The following is a 19,571-nucleotide window of genomic DNA, read 5'->3' as shown; positions in this document are numbered from 1 at the left end:
GCCTCTTTTAAAGCCTAAGGCGTACAGTGCCATTCCACGGGCAAAGAGTGACGAATCCGTCAATACAATCCCCGGTCCTTCACAGAGGCAGACTCGTTCCGTTGCAAAAATGGCTCAAAGTGCGGTCGACGTGGCGCTGAAAAAGTTCATCGCCACAACGGATCGAATTAGCCAATTTGAGGCTAACATAAATACTCCGGGCGCCAGAGAAACGGAAGGAGGCTCCCAATACATTTGCGAGGTCCATCGGGACCAAATTCGGGGACTGTGGGATAAGGTGGAGAAAAGCTATGAGAGCTGCTCCGATTTACTAGCCGTGTCAGACGACAATGTGGCCACCTCGACCGTGCTGGAATCGAAGTACAACTACTGTTACTCCGTCTATTCGAGATGTTTTGCACAGTTTCGGGAGAAAATTGCTTCCCAATCCACTCAGGCTTCCGTCAATGTCCACACGCCCGCGCCTACAGGATGCCGATTACCTCCGGTGGATACCGAGGTCTTCGCGGGTGATTATCTTCGGTGGCCCACCTTCAGAGACTTGTTTACGGCCATTTACATCCAAAACTCGCGACTCACCCCGGTAGAGAGGTTTTTCCACTTACTGTCCAAGACAAGTGGAGACGCCCACGCCATTGTCTCTAAGGCTCCGCTTACCCATGAGGGGTTTGTCGCAGTTTGCAAAGCCTCACAGACCGCTTTGAGAACCGGCGGCTACTGGTCAATAGTCAGTTGAAAATCCTTTTCAACCTCCAGGCTATTTCTCAAGAGTCCGGGGTCGCGCTGAAGGAGCTCCAAGCCACCATTCAGAGTTGTATGACAGCCCTAGCAATGTCCGTTATCAATGTTGAGGCTTGGGACTGCCTCCTGGTGTTTATGATTTCGTCAAAGCTCCCCAAAGTCACACTTTCCATGTGGGAGCAATCCGTTCATAACAAGGCCGAAATTCCAACAGGGAAGGAATTAGACAACTTCCTGACAGAGCGCCATCGCACTCTGGAAGCAATCGACGACGCCAGGCCTAGTGGCCCCGGGCAACTTCCGTCAAGGTCGGGAACTTCTACTGCCCCTGCTCGAAGGCTCCATTCATACGAGACTCGAGTGGCTCCGGGCCCCAAGGGTTGCGATCTTTGTTCGAGGGAGAACCACTCCATTCGCTTATGTCCGCAATTCTTGGAAATGGACGTAAATGGGCGCTCGGACTACATTAAAAGGAAGCAGTTATGCTTGAACTGTTTTCAAGCATAACGCCCATACCTGCTTCACATGTCACAGCCGACACCACACCCTCCTGCACCGCGGCAATCCGTTCGCCAGTACTCGTGCCTGGAAGCTGCACCCCAAATGGCATACGTTGATAAGGGCCGTGCCCAATAGGAGCCAACTTGGAGCCAAGTCCGCCTACGACAGCAAGGGATCGAAAGACTGCCAGAAGCACAAATTGCTCAGAGGATCAGTTGGATGTGCAGGTGTGCTTCGCTTCCGGGTCAGGAGCCGTCCTATTGGGCACGGCCCTTATCAACGTATGCCATTTGGGGTGCAGCTTCCAGGCACGAGTACTGATAGACTCAGGGTCCGAAGCGACCTTCATAACGGAATTACTGTTCAACCTCGTCAAGCTTCCCTTCAAGACTATTCAAGCCCAAGTTTCCGGCCTTAATCAGACCATTTCCGCGCAGTCTACTAAATTGTGCCATTTCTCCATTCGGTCGCCGTCTAGACCCGGGCTACAATTAGAGACTGCGGCTTACGTTCTTCCGCAGTTGGCAGGAAATCTGCCATCATATCCGATTCCGTGAGATCGTCTCAACATTCCCCTGGAGGACCCCAACTTCTTTGAGAGCTCTCAAGTCGATGTGTTAATAGGAGCTGACATTCTTCCGTCCATTCTCCTCGGTAACGGCAAGGCTAACATCTGCGGGTCGCTTCTCGGTCAGGAGACCATTTTTTGAGGCCCGCTATGACTCGGTAATTCAGGAGTACATCGACTTAGACCACATGACCGAGGTCTTTTCCGCGAGCAATTCCGCTACCTACTATCTTCCACATCATGCCGTCTTCAAGCCCGAAAGCACGACCACCAAGGTGCGAGTGGTCTTCAATGCTTCGAGCCCGTCCGCAAACGGGACCAGTCTGAACGACATTCTTTACGCGGGCCCGGTTTTACAATCCGACCTGACGATTCAAATCCTAAAGTGGCGATACTTTAGGTTTGTCTTCAACGCCGACATCGAGAAGATGTATCGGCAAATTTGGGTAGACCCCAAGCATACTCCGCTCCAACGTATTTTGTTTCACAATCCCGATGGGGATATCCGCGACTACGAGTTGAAAACGGTCACCTTCGGTGTCAATTGTACCCCGTTCCTGGCGATCCGGGTGCTGCGACAGCTCGCTGACGACGAAGAGTCGAAGTATCAGCAGGCAAGCCAAATTATCCGGCAGTTTATGTACGTTGATGGCGTTCTCGACGGGGCAGACTCCAAAACTGAAGCCCAAGCTTTGATTCGGGAGCTGAAAGGGGCCCTAGAGTCACCAGGGTTCCCACTTAGGAAATGAACGTCGAATAACAAGGCAATCCTGGCCGACATTCCGATCGACCACCGTCTTCGTGCTGACTTTCTCGACATCGATGCAGAGAGCACGGCCAAGACACTCGGCGTGCGGTGGAAAGCGACGACTGATGAATTCTTTTTTGTCCCGCCAGAATTGACTTCCGGCTCGGTTTTCACAAAGCGCCAAGTCCTCTCCCAAATTGCCAAATTGTTCGATCCAGCAGGTTGGCTCGCTCCTTTCATTGTTCGGGCAAAAATGTTCATGCAAGACATTTGGCTTCTGGATCTAGGGTGGGATGACGCCCTCCCTCAAGACTTCTGTCAGCGATGGGTTGACTTCCTAAAGAATTACTCGGTGCTCGATCAGATTCGTGTTCCTCGCTGGGTCGCGTTCGGACCACACCTAAAGGTCGAACACCTCGGGTTCTGCGACGCTTCACAGAAGGCGTACGGCGCAGCAATTTACGTTCGTGTCGATGTTGGGTCCACGGTAATAGTGACCCTGCTGACTGCAAAGACTCGAGTGGCCCCAGTTAAGACGGTGTCGCTCCCTCGACTAGTGCGGTGCCTTTTTGTTGTCCGAGATGGCCACCGCCGTTCTGCCACAAATGCCAGGGGCCGCGTCTGCCCTATACTGTTGGACCGACTCGACTATTGTCCTCTTGTGGCTGCATAAGCCAGCGTGCCAGTAGAAATGGGCACATGTCCGCTCCGAGCATAACCCTGCGGATCTCGCTAGCCGGGGCGTAGCTCTCCAAGATCTTGCAGATAACCAGTTGTGGTGGCACGGTCCTGACTGGCTGCAGAAGCCTCGCAGCGACTGGCCCACTCAAGGCTATGATGCCCCCGTGACTGAACTCGAGAAGCGAGCAGTCAAGGTCCATGTCGCGAAAGTACCCCCCGAAGATCTCCTTGAGCGTTTTTCCACACTCGACAAGGCATTACGAGTCCTTGCCTATGTTAATCGCTTCATCCAGCGCGCGCGGAAGATTCGACTTTCGTTTGAAGAGCACCTGACCGCTAATGAGGCTACGTCGGCTGAACGTCTTCTAGTTTCCGTCACTCAGCGCAGACACTTCGTCTCTGAGATGGGCTGCTTAAGCGAAAAGCGTCCAATATCGGCATCCAGTCCGATTCAAAATCTGAACCCCTTCGTGGATTCGCAAGGCCTTATGAAAGCCTGCGGCCGGGTCACGTCCTCTGAACTTCTCCAATATGACGAACGGCACCCTATTATCCTTCCGTACGACTGTCATCTGTCTCGACTCCTGGTTCATTTTACACATCGCATCACGCTGCACGGTGGCAGTCAGCTGATGATCCGTCTGATCCGGGCCAAGTTCTGGATTCCAAGGGTGAAAATTTGGTCAAGTCCGTTGTCTATTCTTGTAAGGTATGTGTCATCCACAAGAAGAAGTTGCAGACGCAACTCATGGGAGAGCTACCCAAGGAACGGACGTCCTTCTCGCGCCGGTTCACGCACACCGGTGTGGACTATGCCGGTCTCTTCGAAATAAAAAACTATACGGGGAGGGCCTGTCTCATCACTAAGGGTTATGTGTTGGTGTTTGTGTGCTTCTCCACTAAGGCCATCCATTTAGAGCCTACGTCGGACCTTACGACCGAGAAATTGCCTATAGTCACCAGCAGCTTCTCTGGCATTTCATTCCTCCGGGAGCTCCCCACATGGGGGGCCTTTGGGAAGCAGGGGTCAAGAGCTTCAAGACCTTGTTCTACAAGTCTGCCGCCACGCGAAAATACACCTTTGAGGAGCTGGCTACTCTCCTGGCGAAGATCGAGGCGTGCCTGAATTTGCGGCCACTCGCGCCAATGTTCGAAGACCCTGCTGACCTGCTAGCTCTTACACCCGGGCACTTTCTTAAACATAAAGGGGGACACCAATTCCATCATCAATCGTTGGCAACACCTCAAGGCGCTTCAGCAGCAATTTCAGCTCCGATGGAAGGAGGAGTACCTCAAGGAGCTCCATCAGAGAAACAAGTGGCGAGCCCCTACGAAGGACCTCCGCGTTGGGGATATGGTCGTCATCAAGGAAGACAACCTTCCGTCCAATGAGTGGCGTTTAGGCAGGGTTGACGCGGTGTATCCCGGCTCTGATGGCCATGTCCGCGTGATCGACATCCGCACCGCGCGAGGGCTCGTAAAGCGGCCCGTTGTTAAGGTCGTGCTTCTTCCGTTGGACGCGTCCGCCTACCCACAGTAAGCAACATTTCTTCCGCTCCAATGTTCCTGTCCATTGTGCTGTCCCGTAGCTCTGCCTGTAGTTCCGAACCTTCATTTACACCGATTCTGATCATGTTATTTGTTCCTTCATAATATTTCCGTCAGCCATAGCCAACACGATGTCGCCACGTCCACGCAACACCCACGCATCGCTGGAGAGCAGATGTACTCGAGGTATTCAATCCTACCGTTGCCGAGTCTGCAATGGAATCCACGCCTTAAAGAAGTGTCGGCGCTTCCTACGCCTTAGCGCCGAGAAGCGGCTCCGAGCGGTTCTTGTGAACCGGTATTGCTCGAGCTGCCTGGCCCACGAGCACTCCGACGGATCCTGTCGGCAGGGTGACGGTTGTAAGACGTGTGGTCAGGATCACCACACGCTGCTGCATCTCGTGGAGAAGCCGCGGGCTCGGCGCAAGGCACGCCGAGAAGAGCACCGGTCATGGAGCGCGGGAGTCAGGACACAGAGTGTCTCGTCTGGCGCCCGGCCGTCATCCGCCAACTCCCGGCGCGGTTCGGGTGCTCCTCGGCCTGGGTCCGCCACTTTCCGGCAATCCCAACCCGATCCATGGCCACCGACGTCCCGGCACTCGTCGATACATCCTCGGCATTTTTCCGCCACTCCTCGGTTGCCGACCACCGCTCATCCGCCCACGTCATCCGCACCTAGGCAAAGTTCCGCCTCTCGTCGAGAGCTGCCGCTGGACGCGGTCGCTGCGCCCACCCTCTCGTCGCTGCGGCAACGGAACAGCGTCAACGTGCTGCCGATTGCACCAGTGCGGATCGACACTGGGACCCGGAGCTTCGACACGGGGGCCCTTATCGACCCATGCACGCCCTCGAGCTGCATCGACGCCTCGCTCGCTGCGTGTTTCCGGCTGCCCACTACCAGCGTGGGGGACGAACAGGTGTGTTCCGCCACCGTGGGGTCAACGACCGATGATAGCGTTCAGCTGGAGGTCATGTTTAAGATCGAGCCTCACGTACGAGTTCGTACGCCGTCCCGGGAGCTGAGCGAGGCGGTGCGTGCCCACTTCCGAGGCGTGACCCTGGCGGATGAGCGATTCCATCTGCCAGCGACAATCTCCGTCGTCCTAGGCGCAGATATGTACCCACGGATTATCCAACCGGGCTTCCTGAAGATCCAGGACGGACTGCCAGTGGCCCAGAGCACCGTGTTTGGATGGGTAGTGTCCGGAGCCTGCCACCAGCCATAACACCGAGGGAGCTATTGCAACCCGAGCGATTGCAAGGGGGGCGGAATGTTTAGGTGAGGGGCCGTGGTGCCGCTCACCTGAAGAGCGCATCCGCGCTGAAGAGCGCACCCGCGCTAAAGAGCGCATCCGCGCAGAAGAGCGCACCCGCGCTAAAGAGCGCAACCGCGCTAAAGAGCGCACCCGCGCTGAAGAGCGCATCCACACTCGCCCCTCTGTGCCCTCTCTTCTCGCTCGTTGGTTGTCGTCGATCTCTTTTTGTACTAGTTTTTAAGTTGGCAATTCGATGTACGCAGCCAATAAAACTGAACGCGTTTTTTACTTGAACTGAAGACGCCCCCGACTTGTTATTTTCAACCTCCATTCTGGAGTCTTTTTGCGGAACCAACGCCTACACACACCATATGTTTTTGGGGTCGCTCGGAAAATAAAAATGTTATCAAGTTTTTTAGGTTATGTCGTAACCCTGACATTCTGGAGTTTTTTAGACCTCGGATTCGGATTCAGCGACCCTGAAAACATATAAAAAACATGGTCTGACCCACGGACTCCAATATAATTTTGTATGAGGTTTTTTAAGGTTATGTCAGTTTTTTGGACCTCGGATTCGAATTCAGCGACCCCGAAAACATATAGTAAACATGGTCTGACCTCCAGACCCGAAAAAAAACAGCAACCCAAGTATAGCAGCTACAGCCTTTAGAAATGACATTTATCAGCAGGTTCGCCACTTTCAACCTCCTGTAGCGTTCCTTCTTGGTGCGTCCGATCACGATGATATCTTCCCGATATGCGAACGCGTGTGGAGCCATATCCGGGCCTATGACATGGTCAAGGGCCCTCTAAAACGTTGCTGAGGCTAAGTGGAAGCCGAACGGCATCATCTTCCACTGGTACAGTTTTTTCCCAAGTACAGTGAAGGCGGTGTATTTCCTGCTTCCCTCCTCTAGAGGGATTTGCCAATACCCGTCCTTCAAGTCGAAGCTGAATTGAAGAATTTTGCCTCCCTCAGTTGCTTCAAAATGTAATTTATCCGTGGCACCGTTTTCTTCTTCAACATCACAATAGGTAAACTGTAAGCGCTAATCGAGGGCTCCAGCAGCTCGCGTTTGTCTCTCCCTGTATTTTTAATTTTTTGGATACTACCGCTGCCTTATGGGGATGTCGTCTTTCATGGTGGGTTGTGCTGCCTTTTGAACAGCCTCTTAGACCAGCGAACGCTTCCAACTCTTTCTCAATGATCCTCTTATCGCTTTCCTCTTCCCATTTCTCTGGGAATCCGGCCACTGCGATGGACAGCCTATACTTCAGACAGCCGCCCCATCTCTCCCTCTTGGGTATAGTAATGTGGTGGCCGGCGCATGTCACTGTTGCGTCAAACTCGCTGAGGAAATCCCATCCTAGCATCAGACTGTCCTACATGCCTGGCATCACCAGGCATCCCTGCTCTTCTCCCGGTTGCTGGGACCGCTACGCATTTCCCAACTGCTGGCAGCATTCTGTGCTCCTTACCCCTGTCGTGCCGCACATCTTGCAGAACAACATTCTTGGGTTCTTGCACCCGCTCGCCCAATGGCCCATGCCACGGCATCTGTTGCATGCTGGGTTCTTCACAGGACCCCGCCTTGGTACTGCTGTCCACTGCCGGTCCGGTCGTTGCTGAGCCAATCTGTGCTGACCCTCAGGCTGCCATCTGGGCATCCAAGCTTGACTTGGGCTGCTCTGCCGCTCCGGCGGGCCTTGGCGCATTTCCTTTTTCTGCCACCTTGGTGTCTATAGTTTTTGGTTTACGGGTGGTGGAAACCGTCCCTTTGTTCTCTCTGGGTTTATTGATCCCTTTGGTAACCTGCTGCCTCGCCATGCTGCGGTTCCTCTCTTTGCCACCTTTCGTCTACGTCCGGTTGACTGTGGCTCCATCGTTGTTCCGTGGCGACTTGCCTGTTAAAGGCTTCTTCTTCCTGCGCCAGCTCCTCGAACTCCTCCTCCAGGCCCATTACTTCTTCTAAGGATGCGCAGGCGTATGGCCTTATATGAAATTTTCATTCTTGGCATGCAGTTTTCAACGAGCATCTCGATTACCTTTTTCGTGGTTTTTCCTAGTGGCTTCATTAGGGACTGAAGGTCCACCATGTACTCTTTGAACGGTTCTCCACGTCGCTGCTTCCGTTGACAAACCTGATCCGCCAACTTCACAAAGTATCCTTTCGGCAGAAAAAAGTTTTCAAAGCTTGCCTCTAAATGGGCCAAATTCAAGGCAAGCTTTGAAAACTTTTTGGCCACTTTTCGTCGTTCATGATGAACCGTCTTTGAGCCCTCCCCTGCAGTAATTCTGGCATGGCCCTTGAGATTGTGTTTATGTCCAGTTCATACGTTTTTGCGGATCACGTCACCCGGTCGAGGAACTCCAACAGGTCTCCTGTCCGTCGAACCGAAACGACCAGTCCCTCACTTGCCTAGCCAATTTCGCCTAGTTTACCGGAACTGGGACATACCTTCTTGATTCCGGCTCCATGATCCTTCCTACTCTTGGTTTCGGTACCGCCAAGCTCTGCATGAGTCTCTCGGTCCCGCTGGTCGCTCTCTGCCTGGGGGTGGACCTTGTACCAACCTTCGCCACCAGGGATCTCATGGTTCCCACAGTCCCGACCGCTGGTAGAGCGAGTTCTCTGCACACTTCGCTCAGCTTTTCTTTTCCAAGTGAGTATATCCAGTTTTTCCTTCCCATATCTATGCTATGTTACTTCAAGACTAAATGCAATCACGTAGTTTGGGTGCCAGGTGAAACGAACTGTTTTTCTGCTTCCGCTCGCAACAATTTTCCGCGGCTAGCTCACAGAGTTTGTGGGTCTGTTCCACCGAGTTTATAGTTCGACGTGATTGCCCGAGCCCAGAAATAATACAAATAGCATATAACTTTCCAAAACACTTTATTTAAACGCTTTTCCCAAAATATTATAGCTTGATCCCAATACCAGCTTCCGCTCCGTGTTCTGGTTGCTCCTCCTGGTTCTGCTCGGCTCCGTCGACGGTGCCTCCTGTTGGTCGTTCCAGGTGTCCCAGTCGCCGCCGCTGCTCCGTCGCTGCTGTTACTCTTCGTGCTGCGTTGCCTTAGAGTCTCCTAATCGTCGCCCTTTCACGCGGGCCTTCCTACGTCTTGGAAACACACTCTTGGGTCGTCTTCGACTGATTAAAGACTGGGCAGCGCTCTTCCGCTCCGCTACTCCAGGGATCCACCGCGCATACGACCTAGCGGGCCGGGATTGGGCGTTGGCTGCGGACTGTCGCTCCCGCTACACCTGCGCACCGCGCACACGCGCCAGCTGCTGACAACGCTACAGAGCCAGCTGCTGTCATGCAGGAGCAACTAGATCTTCTCGGCAATTGGCAAAGAAGGTAGAATATTCAAGTGAATAACGATAAATCCACCACATTTTCTCTTTGTTCAGGAAATTTCCGACCGGTCCACCTTAATAGCTCCCCAATTCCGCAGGTAGAAAACACAAGATACCTGGGCTTCACGGTAGACAGGAGGCTTACTTGGAAACCTCACATAGTCAAAAAGCGAAATCAGTGTGAAGTGAGATTAAAGGCGTACTATTGACTGATAGATAAGAGGTCGAAGGACCTCATCGAAAATCCTATTGTACATAGGCGATTATTCGACAAAATTGGACATACAGGATCCAACTTTGGAGCACGGCGAGTCAGACTAATATTCGGACTATCCAGACATTTGAAAATAGAGCCCTCCGTATCGCCACTGGGGTCTACGTCTACCACGACAACCAGACAATCCACGAGGTGCTTGGCTTTCCATGAGTGAAGGAGGAGGTTCAGAGAAGCAGCAGCAAGTACATCCAGAGGCTACACAACCACCCCAATGAATTGGCGTCCAAACTCTCCTCGACAATAGCAAACAGATGCGAAAGCTGCGCAGAACTCACCCGCTGGACCTAGCCCGGAATAACTCTTTAACATTCTTATTCTTATTTCTCTTATTCTACCTCTAACTTTAAGTTATAGAAGTATAACAATATTTAATGGTTGTCCCTGTTGGAAAGTCACAGAATTAATGGCGCCCAACGTGGGGCAAGCAAAACCACCATGCTTTTCCAAGCTTTCCCGAACATACCTTAATAGCCTTCGCTCTAGAAAAGTTGTTTTAGTTTCCGTAATCCTTTGCTTATTATCTTAAGATTTTTTTCGTTTTAGGAAACACCTTAAAAGCAGACCAGGGAATAAACTAAAGGTGTAAAACGTTATATCCTATTTTTATTCAAGTTCAAAGAAATCGAGATTGTATTCATTGGAAAATTCAGTGGTAACTCTTTCTTAAACACTTGAAACCCTAATACAACCGATTAATATTTCTAGGAGTTAGAAAATCGTAGTTGTTGGAAAATTCAGCAGTACCACATTCCATAATATTACGCTTTCAACTATTGTTGTCAAATACATTTGATCAGTTAAGTTTCTTAAACGAAATCGAGACAAAATCGAGATTGATTCTGGCTGGAACGATTCAGCAGGATACTTTTTCATTTCTCAATAAACACCTCAGGTCCTATTTAGATTCATTATAAATTTGAAAATGCAGATAAAAGCTAATGTAATATCTAAGAGGAAATTGTTATAGCAATGGAGAAGACCCAGATTATCAATTAAAAATTCAGGCTTTCGAATTTTGTTAGAAGTAGTAGTTGGTAGCTGCATATAAATATCCTTTGTTGTGCTAAAATATTGAAAACGAAATAATGTCAGTCAGGCGCAGTCCTGAGAATACTTCGAGATTGCCCGTTGAGTCGGTACAATGCGGATACAGAATTTGTTAACACCCTTTAAACACCGTTTTCATCGAACGTGTGTAACGGCTAACGGCTATCTGTCCTCTTCATCGTTATAATTCCGATTATATTTTTCTCTAATCTTAAGTCTAACTTATCTATTGCGGTGAAGCAAGGCGAATTCGCACAAGATCGAATATTAGCTATCGCTATAGCTCCGCCCCAAGCTATCTTAGAGTAAATTTAGAGACTAACAACTATTAAATACAATTCAACTATAAACTATACTTCAAATTTTTGACAACTTCAATATAATAACAAAACAATTAACACCGGCCCCGTTGAAGGCCTCCATTAGGCTTCAACCAACTGGCAGCCGCGCCAGCTTGTGGACCGCTCTACTGCACTCCGCTCCAAAGCTAGTTCTGACGACGGCGACCCTGACCCTTCCGTCCGCGCCGGCGTGTGTTGCTCCTACTCTTCCTATGAGCCGCTGTTGTGGTGGCTGGTAATCCTCTGCGATCAGGACCAGCTCGCCCGTCCGGATGTCGTCCTCCTTGTTCTGCCACTTCGACCGCGCCTGTAGGCCCAAGACGTACTCCCGTGACCATCGCTGCCAAAACATTTGCTTGATTGCAAATGTCATCCGCCATCGCCGCAAGCACGTTAGACCCTGCTGGTCCGGGGTCCGCGGTGCTGGTGGGGCGATGAGCGGCCCGTCAACAGGTGCCCGGGAGTAAGCGCCTCGCCGTCGCTTGGGTCCTGACTCAGAGCCCCCCGGGGTCGTGAGTTCAGGACGGCCTCGACTCCAACGAGGACGGTCTGCAGCTCCTCCGCGGTCAGTCTGGCGTTCCCTACCGCTCGTAGGAGTAGGTGTTTTGCAGACTTCACACCTGCCTCCCATAGTCCGCCCATGTGCGGAGCCCGCGGCGGTATGAACGCAAATACGCATCCGCTTTTTGATGCGTATTGAGTGACCGCGTTGACCTCGTCCTCGATTCTCCGACGAAGGTCTGCGAAGTGGCGACTCGCTCCGACGAAGTTCGTCGCGTTGTCGCAGTGCACGATCTGCGGACATCCTCGGCGCCCAACGAACCTTTGAAAAGCCAATAAAAAGGAATCAGTTGAAGGGTCGGAAACTACTTCTAAATGAACTGCTTTGGACTTATAGGGTGGCCTACCACGAATTTTCAATGTCGTATCAATAGGGCCAAAAAAATCAACACCACATATGGAGAATGGGCGGAGAGCACGATTTCTGTCTAAGAGTAAATCACCCATGATTTGAGTCATCAGACGAGGCTTGCATTTCAAGCAGCGTATGCATGACCGTACTGTCTGACCGCAGACTTCCTGCGCATTTACGATCCATATGCGCTATCGCAAAAGACTCATAAGGGCTCGTGGACCCACATGAAAATTCGACTCGTGCAAGTATCGGACGTAGCTCTGAACAAATTGAGAGCGTTTTGTCAACAAGACTGGAACGTTGGCATCGTACGATATTGGAGCATTAGCTAGTCGCCCCCCAACCCGCAATAACGAAAAGCTAAGCTTAGCCTCTAATGATTCGTGTAGAAAGGGATTTAGGTTTTGTAGACTAGGGCTAACACTTAAATTTTTCCGGATCTTTTCTATTTCATCTTGATACTCGTGCTCTTGGACTGTTTCGACTATTTTATTAAAGGCTATATTATATTCGACAGGTGAGGGAACAATATCAGAATTCACTACTTTCTTCGATTTCCTTATAAAGCGGCACAAATAAACGAACACTCGCAGCAGTTTTAGGTGAGAGGAATATCCTTCTATCACTTCCAATAAATGTAAGGTAGATACAATTGCGGTTAATCCGACCGCATTCTTTTTGTTTCCATCTGTAGAAGTTCTGGTGACAGATTAAACCGGGGGCTCGTCGGCCACTTATCTTCCGGTTCCTTTAAAAACGATGGACCTGTAAACCAGATCGATTCTACAGTCTCCTTTATGTCTCCACCTCTAGACACTATATCTGGCGGGTTCTTTTTAGTTGGTACATGCAGCCACGTGCTATCATCTGACCACTCTTGAATTTAAGCTACTCTATCCGATACAAACGTTGACAGTGACGATGGATGGGAACGAATCCAATGAAGACTTACTTCTGAATCCGACCAAAGTACGGAACTTCGTTTGATCGGAACTTTTATTAGAAGCTTTATCTTGAGAAGGTGAGCGGCACATAACTCAAGACGGGGAAGCGTCTTTGTCATGAGCTGCGCTACTTTGGACTTCGCCGTCAACAATGAAAATTTAATACCTTCTGCAGATTCGCAACGAATATAGACGCAGGCTCCATAGGCTCTCATCGTTGCGTCAGAAAAGGCATGAATTTGAATCGGTGACATCGGCTCGGTAAACACGAATCACGGAATTGAGATGTCCTCTAATTGCGACAAGGCAATTTGTATTTTGTTCCACGCTGTTTGTAAGTGCAGTGGAATGGACTCATTCCAATCTAGCTTGTTTAGCCAAAGTTCCTGCAATAGGATCTCTTTTCTTTTATTAGTATAGGGCTTAATAAGCCAAGGGGGTCAAAACAGCTTCGATGTCAATGAAAGGATGTTTCGCTTGGTCGCCCTTTGACCCATGACTGAAGCATCAATTTCAAAATTAAGCACATCTTTTTTATGAACCCAAGCGATTCCTAATGCTTTAGTCAGTTCTGAGTCCGAGAGTGTTATTGGCTTAACCGTGCTCTCGGATGCAGTAACTTCAGGCGAGTTTGAAAACCACTTGCTCAATTCAAACCCACCGTTTTTTTTGCTCAATTCAAACCCAGCACCCGTTAACATGTCTTCGACGTAAAAATCGGACCCAATAACTTCGGCAGCTCGAGGGAATGTATTTTCACAGATTAACTCAACCTTTTCAAACACTTAATGGCCAGGAATGGGGCTGGCGCAGTGCCATATGTCTGATGGGTCTTTCCTCGACACTATCAACTGGTATTACCTATCGGCTTTATTTACCATTACTTGGCGATACATCTTTTTTATGTCGGCTATCAGAGAGCATTTTTTCAGCCGGAAACGAAGAAGAGTTGAATACAACTCTTCTTGGATTGTAGGACCAACCATTAACAGATCGTAGGCACTTCTGTGTTTATATCTTACAAGATGTGCTTTGATGCTGTAAGACGCACTGATGGGGTATGACGTAGTATGGAGTAGCAAGAACATCGTTGGGGAAATACGACCTAAGGATTCGTATTCTTCCATAAATTCCACATACATTTTCTTTAAATTCGGATCTCGAGAAAAAAAAAAACGGCGTTTGGCTACCTTGAACGAGTTTGCCAAAACGCTTGGATCCGATTTAAATGGAAGAATTCAAATCGACCAGAAGGCAAAAAAATTGTATTTTTATGATAATGTTCCTCACATAACTCTTTTTCAGGAGACAAAAGCTTTTTAAAAGTTAGTACTTCTTCTTCCAGAATTATTTCAAATTGACAGAGATAGGCTGTTGAGGAGTTGAGGTATTAGCCTTATATTTTCCCGATACTATCCATCCAAGGTGAGTTATTTGGAGGATGGGATGGTTTGGACCTTGTTTTATTTGGCCAACGGACAACAGTTCGAAAAATTACTTGGCTCATATTAACATGCCTATCTGCTGAGGTCTATAAAAATTAGGGTCTGCTAAGGGCAAGTTCTATGGGAAGTTTTTCACGTTCACTGACTGGTCAGGGTGATAACTCGAGATAGTTCTCAAAATCCAAAAGTCGAACGGAAACTCACTACCATTAATTGTTGACTTCACTACAGGGTGTATCTTTTTCTTAGCCTGGGAGTTAGCTTGACCAATTCCAAGCAAGTTGATACACGATTCCTCCCTACGGATCTGTAAGCGTTGAACAAGTTCTTCTGATGTTCAAGACGATTTGTTCTTCCAGTTTTTGGCCAGAGAATCTTTTCGTCCAAGAACATCAGCCTAGTTCCGTAAAGAAAAAAGTTAAAAAACCAGTGGGAGTGAGACTTCCCAATATCGAATCCACTGACCTACCCTCCACCTCTTCTTTGGCCACTAACCCAAAAAACTAGTTTCGTCACTAACACTAACGTATCAGAATACTAGGGGGCTCCGTAGCAAACTCCCCTAAACTACATTCTGATAGTTCTTCCTTTGCATCCCACATTATAGCCTTTACAGAAACTTGGTTAAAGCCTGAGATCTTTAGCTCCGAAGTTTTTCCAAGTAAGTACACCACTTTTAGACGGGATCGACCTCAGCGAAGGGGGGGTGGAGTCCTTATTTCGGTAGACTCTACTCTTGCTTCAGGTGAAATCCCAAGAGTTTATTTGGGACATGGAATTTATTTGCGTTAAAATCACTATGTCCGTGAAATTTTTATACATTACATGTTCATATATACCGCCTATGTCTGAACCGCCCACATGTTGGCAGCATTTGTCCGCTATTCGATTCGTCTTTAATCTTATGACGGATCGTGACCAACTCGTAGCGGTGGGCGACTTTAATATCCCAGAATTAAAGTGGTCCAACGTCGATAACTCACCATCTTTATCACTTATCACTCACCATGACTTCACCGCGGGCATGTTTAACATGTCCCTAGACATGTTCAGATTAACCATGTTAGAAATTCGACTTATGTTTAGAAATTTTAGACTTATGTTTTGTATCTGATCCTGATGGTACCGCTCTCTCCAGAGCCTTTCCCCTTTCAACCCCAGAGGATCTTTATCACCCCACGCTGGAGGTCTCTATCGAAACTATTCCTGGTATCGATCAGATGTATCTATGCGTGGCAAATAAGATTCGCTGCTTCCGTAAAGCTGACTTCCAGAAACTTAATAGCCTTATCGACACTTACGATTGGTCCGATATTCTGGCATGCACTGATCTTACCGTCACTTTAGAAAAATTTTACTGTACTTTAAATAAATTTTTTGACTCCTGTGTGCCATGGAAATATCCATCCGCTTCAATAAATCCTCCTTGGTATACAAGGTGCCTCACTAACCTAAAACATATTAAAAATAGGCTCTTACTAAAATATAAAAAGCAGTAGTGTTGATTTTTCAAGATACCTACTATCTCGGTCGAATTTTATCGTGCATAACGCGGAATGTTATAGGAATTATATTGACCGCTGCCGGATACAATTTACTCAGGATCCAAACCAGTTTTATAATTTTGTAGACACTAAGCGTAAACATGTATCTTTTTCACCCCTGCTTACGTTTGAAAATTCCTCTGCGACCTCTGATCAGGCCATTGCCGATCTATTCGCAGAATTTTTTCAAACAACTTATTCTCCGCCTAAATTGACAGATCAGCCTCACGCATATAACATCCAAGCAGCAAATCTTATTTTCTGTCCGTTTTTTTCTGACAACAACTTATTATCTGGTCTTTTAAGGGTAAAACCCATTTATTCGCCAGGCCTCGACGGAGTACCAGGCTGTGTGCTAAAATACTGCACCAGGGCTCTGTGCAAACCTCTTCAAAGACTTTTCAACTTATCTTTGGAAACCTTTTTTCCCCTTAAGTGGAAGGAATCATGCATAATTTCCCTACATAAAAAAGGGAAAGAGTCCGAGGCTGCCAACTACAGAGGCATCTCTAAGTTGTCGGCAATTCCAAAGTTATTTGAAAAATTAATTTCCCCCCATATGCAATACCTTTGCTCTTCGATTATCACTCCTTGTAAAGCCTCCTCATGGCTTTATTAGGCGTCGCTTCACCACCACAAATTTACTGGAGTTGACATCCTTTGTCATAGATGGCTTTTGCATGGGATATTGAACCGATGTAATTTACACAGACTTCAGCAAAGCATTTGATTCAGTTAATCACTCACTCTTGTTGAGTAAACTGAATATGCTGGGTTTTCCTAAAGACCTCTTAACGTGGATCTCCAGCTATTTAGATGGAAGGACACAAAGAGTCTTATTTAAAAACATACAGTCCCGTCTGGTCCGTGCTACATCTGACGTCCCTCAAGGAAGTCATCTTGGCCCGTTATTATTTAACCACCGGTCATCAACCTGGCAGCCCAAGGGAATGTCGCCAGGATCAGTACGGGGGGAAAGGTGAAAGCCAGTTACCGTGGGTTCCGGCGAAGGGCTACCCGTGGGAGGACGGAATCCACGTTGAACGTAACGGTAGCCGGTGAAAGGGTAAACGCTGACGCCGGGTTGCGACGAAGAGTGCAGCGGGCCCTGGAAGCCCACCGGTTCACCACATACCAGCAGCAGAGATTCGTGGCCGGGGGAAACGAGGGGCCACGGACAGCGACCCGCCAATGGGAAAGTGGCGTGATTCTGGAAGCAGGATTAACGGAAGGAGCAGAATCCAGGAGGATTAACGGGCGATCCAGTCAGTATAAAAGGAGGCCCATTGGAGCGGCTCGAGACGAGTCTTTTTAGGAAGCTTGTAGCGTTGAGTTGGAGGACCGCCTGTGGAGAGTCCGCCATTCAAGTGTAAGAGCGTTTCTAAAAAGGATTCGGTTTTTTTGAGTTGAAGGACTGCCTTTGGAGAGTCCGACAGCCAAGCGCAAGGAGAGCGAATAGACAATAAGGAAAGGAATTATTGCTGGACTTTCCTCTGAAAACCCAGGGTCGTGTAGTTGAGTTGGTTCATTCCCGAAAACGGCAGGTAGCCTTGCAAGGAAGTGAGGAAAGGATACGTCTGGCGTATGCCTTACCGACTCCTGAAATCGCAACCAACAGACGTGGTCATGCGAAACAAGGATAGACCGACTCGGGATCGCACGCCCGGTGTACACGAGACGTACAGGACAAGGGAGACAAGGACCCGTTGCTGGACGGTTTTCTCTACGATCCCAGGGCGTCAGAGTCGAGTAGGGCCATTCCCGAACACGGCAGGTAGCCTTGCAAGGAAGTGAAGAAAGGATAAGTCTGGCGTACGCCTTACCGATTCCTGGAATCGCAACCAACAGGCGTGGTCCTGCGAAACAAGGATCGGCCGACTTGAGAACTCGCGCCCAAGTCACAGACCGAGAGAGAACACCCTGGTCACCAACCCCGCCACTACAGGTTCGCCGGCGCGTATGCACGGTGTCCCGGTGTAACGGGAGCGCGACATACGGTCAGTCACATGGCGGCTTCCAAACCTGACACCGGAGCGTATGCACGGTGTCCCGGTGTAGCGGAGACGTCACACGGCAACTTCCAAACCTGGCGCCGGAGCGTATGCACGGTGTCCCGGTGTAGCGAAGGCGACACGCTTAGGCAACTTCCAAACCTGGCACCGGAGCGTATGCACGGGGTCCCGGTGTAGCGGAGACGGCAGTCAGCAAACAAACTCCCAAACCTGGCATCGGAGCGTATGAACGGTGTCCCGGTGTAGTGGAGGCGACAGACCGCAGCCAACCTTTAATCCCGGCCCGCCGGCGCGTATGCACGGAGGTTCTCGGGAGTAGGGGGGCGAAAGATCCCTGCCAATCGTCTGACCAGTCGTAGTCGACCCAATGGGGTGTTTCTCAAGGCAAAAGGGCGGAGGGTAGCGGAATCGCTAGCACCACGGCAACAGGAGTACTATAGGCGACGGAGTAGCGGCAGCGTATTCTGAACAACTCGCAGAGGACGCCGACGACGGAGCCAGCAGAAACAGAAGGAGCAACGAGGAAAAGAGAAAGAAAGCCTTTTGTAGTGTAAAGAGGTCTCAAAATAAAGAGTGTGGAAACTGCAAGCTATTTGTATTACTTTCTGGGCTTGGGCAATCACGTCGAATCTATAAATTGGAACGGATCCGCGAAACTCTGTGAGCTAGCCGCGGCAAATTGTGGCGAGCCGAAGCAGAAAAGACAGTTCGTTACAGTCCTATACTGGAGTACGGTTCATGTGTCTGGAGTCCGCAATATGGAGTACAGAGGGTACATACATATATAGTACATATATAGGAGTACATATATAAGTACATAGAATCCATACAAAAGAACTTTTTAATATTTTCACTTAGTGGTCTATACTGGGATGCAAATCTTCAGCTTCCATCCTACAGTAGCAGACTTTTGCTTATAAACTTACCTAGCTTAACAAATCGTAAGACAATGCTCGGTGTAGTTTTTCTGCACAACCTTATTAACGGGGATGTATGAAGCCAGCATTTACTAACACGTTTAAAATTTAATATTCCTAATAGAAGGACTCGAAACTTTAGTCCTCTGTTCCTTAGCCATTGTTGTTCGACATATGCACTGCATGACCCTTTTAGGGCATTATGTTCGAACTACAATGGTCTCTACTCTATTACATCTCTTTCCTGCCCCTCTAATTTAAAATATAGAATTTTAAATTTCCTTACTAACTCCTCTTAGCTTAACAAATTTCAAATAGCTTAATATGTACTAACAAATCGTTTCTCGAGCGCCCCTCGGTCGTCTGGGCCTCTAAGCTTTATGATGAATACAGGAATGCTAGCTGATGCTCTTATTGATGCACAAGCCATTTCCAAATTCTGAAAGACCGCGAAAAAAAATAAAATAAAAAAAAATAAGACTAGATGTAAGTGTCTTATTTTTTTTATTTTTTTGTTCCTGTTTAGTTGTCAAACTTTAATTGTCGATAGAAAAAACCGTTCAGGTATCAAGAGTCTGCTTACTGTAGCGGGCAACCAAACATTTCGATAAGTTTTCGGGACCACTATAAGGAAACTCTGGATATATCTTCCTGTAACCATGATACAATTATACAAGGTAGTCCATTAGTTGACTTAAGTCCCTTATTTTAATTTTAACATAGTAA

At 48.8% G+C, this 19,571-nt stretch overlaps 1 protein-coding gene and 1 pseudogene across 1 annotated transcript in view; one reads left to right on the top strand and one right to left on the bottom strand.

The window, feature by feature from the left end:
* The window catches only part of LOC138927770 (uncharacterized), a 39,758-nt pseudogene extending 35,434 nt beyond the window's left edge, over positions 1-4,324 (top strand).
* LOC108128205 (EF-hand domain-containing family member C2-like) overlaps positions 1-19,571 on the bottom strand; it is a 249,911-nt gene that overhangs the window by 97,624 nt on the left and 132,716 nt on the right. The gene's annotated exons all lie outside the window — the stretch shown is intronic.

The sequence above is a fragment of the Drosophila bipectinata genome, chromosome XR (genome assembly GCF_030179905.1).
Source record: "Drosophila bipectinata strain 14024-0381.07 chromosome XR, DbipHiC1v2, whole genome shotgun sequence".
Taxonomy (NCBI): domain Eukaryota; kingdom Metazoa; phylum Arthropoda; class Insecta; order Diptera; family Drosophilidae; genus Drosophila; species Drosophila bipectinata.
Note: the sequence above shows the minus strand (reverse complement) of the source record. Positions and strands in the feature narration are given on the sequence as shown.